A 10,050-nucleotide genomic window follows, 5' to 3' on the forward strand; every position below is an offset into this window, starting at 1 on the left:
ATTCAAAAGGCACAATGCCGACTTAAGTAGAAGGGGACTGACACTTTAACTTTCTATGATTTGAACCTCTCCTGTGAGTCCAGTTTTAGATTCCGATGCTTCACGTCAGGTTTACTGTTTCCCTTGGACCTTCTTATTGACGATGTAGCACAGAAATTGCATCGGAATTAAATTCAAAAGGCACAATGCCGACTTTAGTACAAGAGGACTGACACTCTAACTTTCTACGATTTGAACCTCTCCTGTGAGTCCAGTTTTAGATTCCGATGCTTCACTTCAGGTTTACTGTATCCCTTGGACCTTCGTATTGACGACGAAACACATACATTGCATCGGAATTTAATACTAATGCACAATGCCGACATAAGTACAAGAGGACTGACTCTCTAATTTTCTATGATTTGATCGTGTCCTGTTAGTCCAGTTTTAGATTCCGATGCTTCACTTCAGGTTTACTGCTTCCCTTGGACCTTTTTTATTGACGATGAAACACAGAAATTCAATCCGAATTTAATACAAAAGGCACAATGCCGACTTAAGTACAAGAGGACAGACACTCTAAATTTCCATGATTTGAACCACTCCTGTGAGTCCAGTTTTAAATTCCGATGCTTCACTTCAGGTTTACCGTATACCTTGGACCTTCTTATTGACGATGAAACGCAGAAATTGCATCGGAAATTAATACAAAAGGCACAATGCCGACTTAATTACAGGAGGACTGACACTCTAACTTTGTATGATTTGAACCTCTCCTGTGAGCCCAGTTTTAGATTCCGATGCTTCACTTCAGGTTTACTGTATCCCTTGGACCTTCTTATTGACGATGAAACACAGAATTTGCATCCGAATTTAATACAAAAAGCACAATGCCGACTTAAGTACAAGTAGACTGACTCTCTAATTTCTATGATTTGAACCTCTAATGTGAGTCCAGTTTTAGATTCCGATGCTTCACATCAGGTTTACTGTATCTCTTGGATCTTCTTTTTGATGATGAAACACAGAAATTGCATACGAAATTAATACAAAAGGCACAATGCCGACTTAAGTACAAGAGGACTGACACTCTCGCTTTCGACGATTTGAACCTCTCCTGTGAGTCGAGATTTAGATTCCGATGCTTCACTTCAGGTTTACTGTGTACCTTGGACATTCTTATTAAATATGAATCACAGGAATTGCATGGGAATTGAATTCAAAAGCCACAATGCCGACTTAAGTACAAGAGGATTGACACTCTAACTTTCTATGATATGAACTTCTCCTGCGAGTCCAGTTTTAGATGCCGATGTTACACCTCAGGTTTACTGTATACCATGGATTTTCTTATTGACGATGAAGCACAGAAATTGCATCGGAATTAAATTCAAGAGGCACAATGCCGACTTGAGTACAAGAGGACTGTGACTCTAACTTTCTATGATTTGAACCTCACCTGTGAGTCGAGTTTTAGATTCCGATTCTTCACTTCAGGTTTACTGTATCCCTTGGACCTTCTTATTGACGGTGAAACACAGATATTTCATCGGCATTAAAATCAAAATAGCACATTGCCAACTTAAGTACAAGAGGACGGGCACTCTCACTTTCTATGATTAGAACCTCTTATGTGAGTCCAGTTTTAGATTCCGATGCTACACTTCAGGTTTACTGTACACCATGGACCTTCTTATTGACGATGAAGCACAGAAAATGCATCGGAATGAAATTCAAAAGGCACAATGCCGACTTAAGTAGAAGGGGACTGACACTCTAACTTTCTATGATTTAAACCTCTCCTGTGAGTCCAGTTTCAGATTCCGATGCTTCACTTCAGGTTAACTGTATCCCTTGGACCTTCTTATTGACGATAAAACACAGAAATTGCATCCGAATTTAATACAAAAGGCACAATGCCGACTTAAGTACAGGAGCACTGACACTCTAAGATTCTATGATTTGAACCTCTCCTGTGAGTCCAGTTTTAGATTCCGATGCTTCACTTTAGGTTTACTGTATCCCTTGTACCATCATATTGACGATGAAACATAGAAATTGCATCCGAAATTAATTCGAATGGCACAATGCCGACCAAAGTACAAGAGGACTGACACTCTCAATTTCTATGATTTGAACCTCTCCTGTAAGTCCAGTTTTAGATTCCGATGCTTCACCTCACTTTTACTGTATGACTTGGACCTTCTTATTGACGATGAAACGCAGAAATTGCATCCGAATTTAATACAAAAGGCACACTGCCGACTTAAGTACAAGAGGACTGACACTCTAACTCTCTGTGATTTGAACCTCTCATGTGAGTCCAGATTTAGATTCCGATGTTTCACTTCAGGTTTACTGTATCCCTTGGCCCTTCTTATTGACGATGAAACACAGAAATTGTATCCGAATTTAATACAAAAAACATAATGCCGACTTAAGTACAAGAGGACTGACACTCTAACCTTCTATGATTTTAAGCTCTCCTGTGAGTCCAGTTTTATATTCCGAAGCATAACTTCAGGTTTACTGTATCCCTTGGACCTTCTTATTGACGATGAAACGCAGAAATTGCATCCGAATTTAATACAAAAGGCACAATGCCGACTTAAGTACAAGAGTACTGACACTCTAACTTTCTATGATTTGAACCTCTCATGTGAGTCCAGTTTTAGTTTCCGCTGTTTCACTTCAGGTTTACTGTATCCCTTGGACCTTCTTATTGACGATGAAACACAGAAATTGTATCCGAATTTAATACAAAAAGCATAATGCCGACTTAAGTACAAGCGGACTGACACTCAAACTTTCTAAGATTTGAACCTCTCCTGTGAGTCCAGTTTTAGATTCCGATGCTTAACTTCAGGTTTACTGTATACATTGGACCTTCGTATTGACGATGAAACACAGAAATTGCATCGGAATTAAATTCAAAATGTACATTGCCGACTTAAGTACAAGAGGACTGACACTCTAACTTTCTATGATTTGAACCTCTCCTGTGAATCCAGATTTAGATTCCGATGCTTCACTTCAGGTTTACTGTATCCCTTGGACCTTCTTATTGACGATGAAACACAGAGATTGCATCGGAATTAAATTCAAAATGTACATTGCCGACTTAAGTACAAGAGGACTGACACTCTAACTTTCTATGATTTGAACCTCTCCTGTGAGTCCAGTTTTACATTCCGATGCTTCTCTTCAGGTTTACGGTATATCTTGGCCCTTCTTTTTGGCGGTGAAACTCAGAAATTGCATCCGAATTCAATACAAAAGCCACAATGCCGACTTAAGCACGAGAGGACTGACACTCTAACTTTCTATGATTTGAACCTCTCCTGTGGGTCAAGTTTTAGATTCCGATGCTTCACTTCAGGTTTACTGTATACCTTGGGCCTTCTTATTGCCGATGAAACACAGGAATTGCATCGGATTTAAATTCAAAAGCCACAAAGCCGACTTAAGTACAAGAGGAGTGACACTCTAACTTTGTATGATTTGAACCACTCCTGTGAGTCCAGTTTTAGATTCCGATGCTTCACTTCAGGTTTACTGTATCCCTTGGACCTTCTTATTGACGTTGAAACACAGAAATTGCATAGGAATTGAATTCAAAAGGCACAATGCCGACTTAAGTACAAGAGGACGGACAATCTAACTTTCCATGATTTGAACCTCTCCTGTGAGTACAGTTTGAGATTCCGATGCTACACTTCGGGTTTACTGTATACCATGGACCTTCTTATTGACGATGAAGGACAGAAAATGAATCGGAATTAAATTCAAAAGGCACAATGCCGACTTAAGTAGAACAGGACTGACACTCTAACTTTCTATGATTTGAACCTCTCCTGTGAGTCCAGTTTTAGATTCCGATGCTTCACTTCAGGTTTACTGTGTACCTTGGACATTCTTATTAAATATGAATCACAGGAATTGCATGGCAATTGAATTCAAAAGCCACAATGCCGACTTAAGTACAAGAGGATTGACACTCTAACTTTCTATGATATGAACTTCTCCTGCGAGTCCAGTTTTAGATGCCGATGTTACACCTCAGGTTTACTGTATACCATGGACTTTCTTATTGACGATGAAGCACAGAAATTGCATCGGAATTAAATTCAAGAGGCACAATGCCGACTTGAGTACAAGAGGACTGTGACTCTAACTTTCTATGATTTGAACCTCACCTGTGAGTCGAGTTTTAGATTCCGATTCTTCACTTCAGGTTTACTGTATCCCTTGGACCTTCTTATTGACGGTGAAACACAGATATTTCATCGGCATTAAAATCAAAATAGCACATTGCCAACTTAAGTACAAGAGGACGGGCACTCTCACTTTCTATGATTAGAACCTCTCATGTGAGTCCAGTTTTAGATTCCGATGCTACACTTCAGGTTTACTGTACACCATGGACCTTCTTATTGACGATGAAGCACAGAAAATGCATCGGAATGAAATTCAAAAGGCACAATGCCGACTTAAGTAGAAGGGGACTGACACTCTAACTTTCTATGATTTAAACCTCTCCTGTGAGTCCAGTTTCAGATTCCGATGCTTCACTTCAGGTTAACTGTATCCCTTGGACCTTCTTATTGACGATAAAACACAGAAATTGCATCCGAATTTAATACAAAAGGCACAATGCCGACTTAAGTACAGGAGCACTGACACTCTAAGATTCTATGATTTGAACCTCTCCTGTGAGTCCAGTTTTAGATTCCGATGCTTCACTTTAGGTTTACTGTATCCCTTGTACCATCATATTGACGATGAAACATAGAAATTGCATCCGAAATTAATTCGAATGGCACAATGCCGACCAAAGTACAAGAGGACTGACACTCTCAATTTCTATGATTTGAACCTCTCCTGTAAGTCCAGTTTTAGATTCCGATGCTTCACCTCACTTTTACTGTATGACTTGGACCTTCTTATTGACGATGAAACGCAGAAATTGCATCCGAATTTAATACAAAAGGCACACTGCCGACTTAAGTACAAGAGGACTGACACTCTAACTCTCTGTGATTTGAACCTCTCATGTGAGTCCAGTTTTAGATTCCGATGTTTCACTTCAGGTTTACTGTATCCCTTGGCCCTTCTTATTGACGATGAAACACAGAAATTGTATCCGAATTTAATACAAAAAACATAATGCCGACTTAAGTACAAGAGGACTGACACTCTAACCTTCTATGATTTTAAGCTCTCCTGTGAGTCCAGTTTTATATTCCGAAGCATAACTTCAGGTTTACTGTATCCCTTGGACCTTCTTATTGACGATGAAACGCAGAAATTGCATCCGAATTTAATACAAAAGGCACAATGCCGACTTAAGTACAAGAGTACTGACACTCTAACTTTCTATGATTTGAACCTCTCATGTGAGTCCAGTTTTAGTTTCCGCTGTTTCACTTCAGGTTTACTGTATCCCTTGGACCTTCTTATTGACGATGAAACACAGAAATTGTATCCGAATTTAATACAAAAAGCATAATGCCGACTTAAGTACAAGCGGACTGACACTCAAACTTTCTAAGATTTGAACCTCTCCTGTGAGTCCAGTTTTAGATTCCGATGCTTAACTTCAGGTTTACTGTATACATTGGACCTTCGTATTGACGATGAAACACAGAAATTGCATCGGAATTAAATTCAAAATGTACATTGCCGACTTAAGTACAAGAGGACTGACACTCTAACTTTCTATGATTTGAACCTCTCCTGTGAATCCAGATTTAGATTCCGATGCTTCACTTCAGGTTTACTGTATCCCTTGGACCTTCTTATTGACGATGAAACACAGAAATTGCATCGGAATTAAATTCAAAATGTACATTGCCGACTTAAGTACAAGAGGACTGACACTCTAACTTTCTATGATTTGAACCTCTCCTGTGAGTCCAGTTTTACATTCCGATGCTTCTCTTCAGGTTTACGGTATATCTTGGCCCTTCTTTTTGGCGGTGAAACTCAGAAATTGCATCCGAATTCAATACAAAAGCCACAATGCCGACTTAAGCACGAGAGGACTGACACTCTAACTTTCTATGATTTGAACCTCTCCTGTGGGTCAAGTTTTAGATTCCGATGCTTCACTTCAGGTTTACTGTATACCTTGGGCCTTCTTATTGCCGATGAAACACAGGAATTGCATCGGATTTAAATTCAAAAGCCACAAAGCCGACTTAAGTACAAGAGGAGTGACAATCTAACTTTGTATGATTTGAACCACTCCTGTGAGTCCAGTTTTAGATTCCGATGCTTCACTTCAGGTTTACTGTATCCCTTGGACCTTCTTATTGACGTTGAAACACAGAAATTGCATAGGAATTGAATTCAAAAGGCACAATGCCGACTTAAGTACAAGAGGACGGACAATCTAACTTTCCATGATTTGAACCTCTCCTGTGAGTACAGTTTGAGATTCCGATGCTACACTTCGGGTTTACTGTATACCATGGACCTTCTTATTGACGATGAAGGACAGAAAATGCATCGGAATTAAATTCAAAAGGCACAATGCCGACTTAAGTAGAACAGGACTGACACTCTAACTTTCTATGATTTGAACCTCTCCTGTGAGTCCAGTTTTAGATTCCGATGCTTCACTTCAGGTTTACTGTACCCCTTGGACCTTCTTATTGACGATGAAACACAGTAATTGCATCCGAATGCAATACAAAAGGCACAATGCCGACTTATGTACAGGAGGATTGACACTATAACTTTCTATGATTTGAACCTATCCTGTGAGTCCAGTTTTGGATTCCGATGCTTCACTTCAGGTTTACTGTTTCCCTTGGACCTTCTTATTGACGATGTAGCACAGAAATTGCATCGGATTTAAATTCAAAAGGCACAATGCCGACTTAAGTACAAGAGGACTGACACTCTAACTTTCTACGATTTGAAACTCTCCTGTGAGTCCAGTTTCAGATTCCGATGCTTCACTTCAGGTTTACTGTATCCCTTGGACCCTCGTATTGACGATGAAACACAGAAATTGCATCGGAATTAAATTCAAAATGTACATTGCCGACTTAAGTACAAGAGGACTGACACTCTAACTTTCTATGATTTGAACCTCTCCTGTGAGTCCAGATTTAGATTCCGATGCTTCACTTCAGGTTTACTGTATCCCTTGGACCATCTTATTGACGATGAAACACAGAATTTGCATCCGAATTTAATACAAAAAGCACAATGCCGACTTAAGTACAAGTAGACTGACTCTCTAATTTCTATGATTTGAACCTCTAATGTGAGTCCAGTTTTAGATTCCGATGCTTCACATCAGGTTTACTGTATCCCTTGGACCTTCTTTTTGATGATGAAGCACAGAAATTGCATCGGAATTAAATTCAAAAGGCACAATGCCGACTTAAGTACAAGATGACTGACACTCTAACTTTCTATGATTTGAACCTCTCCTGTGAGTCCAGTTTTACATTCCGATGCTTCTCTTCAGGTTTACGGTATATCTTGGCCCTTCTTTTTGACGGTGAAACTCAGAAATTGCATCCGAATTTAATACAAAAGCCACAATGCCGACTTAAGCACGAGAGGACTGACTCTCTAACTTTCTATGATTTGAACCTCTCCTGTGGGTCAAGTTTTAGATTCCGATGCTTCACTTCATGTTTACTGTATACCTTGGGCCTTCTTATTGCCGATGAAACACAGGAATTGCATCGGATTTAAATTCAAAAGCCACAAAGCCGACTTAAGTACAAGAGGAGTGACACGCTAACTTTGTATGATTTGAACCACTCCTGTGAGTCCAGTTTTAGATTCCGATGCTTCACTTCAGGTTTACTGTATCCCTTGGACCTTCTTATTGACGTTGAAACACAGAAATTGCATAGGAATTGAATTCAAAAGGCACAATGCCGACTTAAGTACAAGAGGACGGACAATCTAACTTTCCATGATTTGAACCTCTCCTGTGAGTACAGTTTGAGATTCCGATGCTACACTTCGGGTTTACTGTATACCATGGACCTACTTATTGACGATGAAGGACAGAAAATGCATCGGAATTAAATTCAAAAGGCACAATGCCGACTTAAGTAGAAGAGGACTGACACTCTAACTTTCTATGATTTGAACGTCTCCTGTGAGTCCAGTTTTAGATTCCGATGCTTCACTTCAGGTTTACTGTACCCCTTGGACCTTCTTATTGACGATGAAACACAGTAATTGCATCCGAATGCAATACAAAAGGCACAATGCCGACTTATGTACAGGAGGATTGACACTATAACTTTCTATGATTTGAACCTATCCTGTGAGTCCAGTTTTGGATTCCGATGCTTCACTTCAGGTTTACTGTTTCCCTTGGACCTTCTTATTGACGATGTAGCACAGAAATAGCATAGGAATTAAATTCAAAAGGCACAATGCCGACTTAAGTACAAGAGGACGGACAATCTAACTTTCCATGATTTGAACCCCTCCTGTGAGTACAGTTTGAGATTCCGATGCTTCTCTTCAGGTTTACTGTATACCTTGGCCCTTCTTATTGACGGTGAAACACAGAAATTGCATCCGAATTTAATACAAAAGCCACAATGCCGACTTAAGCACAAGAGGACTGACACTCTAACTTTCTATGATTTGAACCTCTCCTGTAGGTCAAGTTTTAGATTCCGATGCTTCACTTCAGGTTTACTGTATCCCTTGGACCTTCTTATTGACGTTGAAACACAGAAATAGCATAGGAATTAAATTCAAAAGGCACAATGCCGACTTAAGTACAAGAGGACGGACAATCTAACTTTCCATGATTTGAACCCCTCCTGTGAGTACAGTTTGAGATTCCGATGCTACACTTCGGGTTTACTGTATACCATGGACCTTCTTATGACGATGAAGGACAGTAAATGCATCGGAATTAAATTCAAAAGGCACAATGCCGACTTAAGTAGAAGAAGACTGACACTCTAACTTTCTATGATTTGAACCTCTCCTGTGAGTCCAGTTTTAGATTCCGATGCTTCACTTCAGGTTTACTGTTTCCCTTGGAACTTCTTATTGACGTTGTAGCACAGAAATTGCATCGGAATTAAATTCAAAAGGCACAATGCCGACTTAAGTACAAGAGGACTGACACTCTAACTTTCTATGATTTGAACCTCTCCTGTGAGTCCAGTTTTACATTCCGATGCTTCTCTTCAGGTTTACGGTATATCTTGGCCCTTCTTTTTGACGGTGAAACTCAGAAATTGCATCCGAATTTAATACAAAAGCCACAATGCCGACTTAAGCACGAGAGGACTGACTCTCTAACTTTCTATGATTTGAACCTCTCCTGTGGGTCAAGTTTTAGATTCCGATGCTTCACTTCATGTTTACTGTATACCTTGGGCCTTCTTATTGCCGATGAAACACAGGAATTGCATCGGATTTAAATTCAAAAGCCACAAAGCCGACTTAAGTACAAGAGGAGTGACACGCTAACTTTGTATGATTTGAACCACTCCTGTGAGTCCAGTTTTAGATTCCGATGCTTCACTTCAGGTTTACTGTATCCCTTGGACCTTCTTATTGACGTTGAAACACAGAAATTGCATAGGAATTGAATTCAAAAGGCACAATGCCGACTTAAGTACAAGAGGACGGACAATCTAACTTTCCATGATTTGAACCTCTCCTGTGAGTACAGTTTGAGATTCCGATGCTACACTTCGGGTTTACTGTATACCATGGACCTACTTATTGACGATGAAGGACAGAAAATGCATCGGAATTAAATTCAAAAGGCACAATGCCGACTTAAGTAGAAGAGGACTGACACTCTAACTTTCTATGATTTGAACGTCTCCTGTGAGTCCAGTTTTAGATTCCGATGCTTCACTTCAGGTTTACTGTACCCCTTGGACCTTCTTATTGACGATGAAACACAGTAATTGCATCCGAATGCAATACAAAAGGCACAATGCCGACTTATGTACAGGAGGATTGACACTATAACTTTCTATGATTTGAACCTATCCTGTGAGTCCAGTTTTGGATTCCGATGCTTCACTTCAGGTTTACTGTTTCCCTTGGACCTTC

The sequence above is a fragment of the Schistocerca piceifrons genome, unplaced genomic scaffold (assembly GCF_021461385.2).
Source record: "Schistocerca piceifrons isolate TAMUIC-IGC-003096 unplaced genomic scaffold, iqSchPice1.1 HiC_scaffold_1786, whole genome shotgun sequence".
Classification (NCBI taxonomy): domain Eukaryota; kingdom Metazoa; phylum Arthropoda; class Insecta; order Orthoptera; family Acrididae; genus Schistocerca; species Schistocerca piceifrons.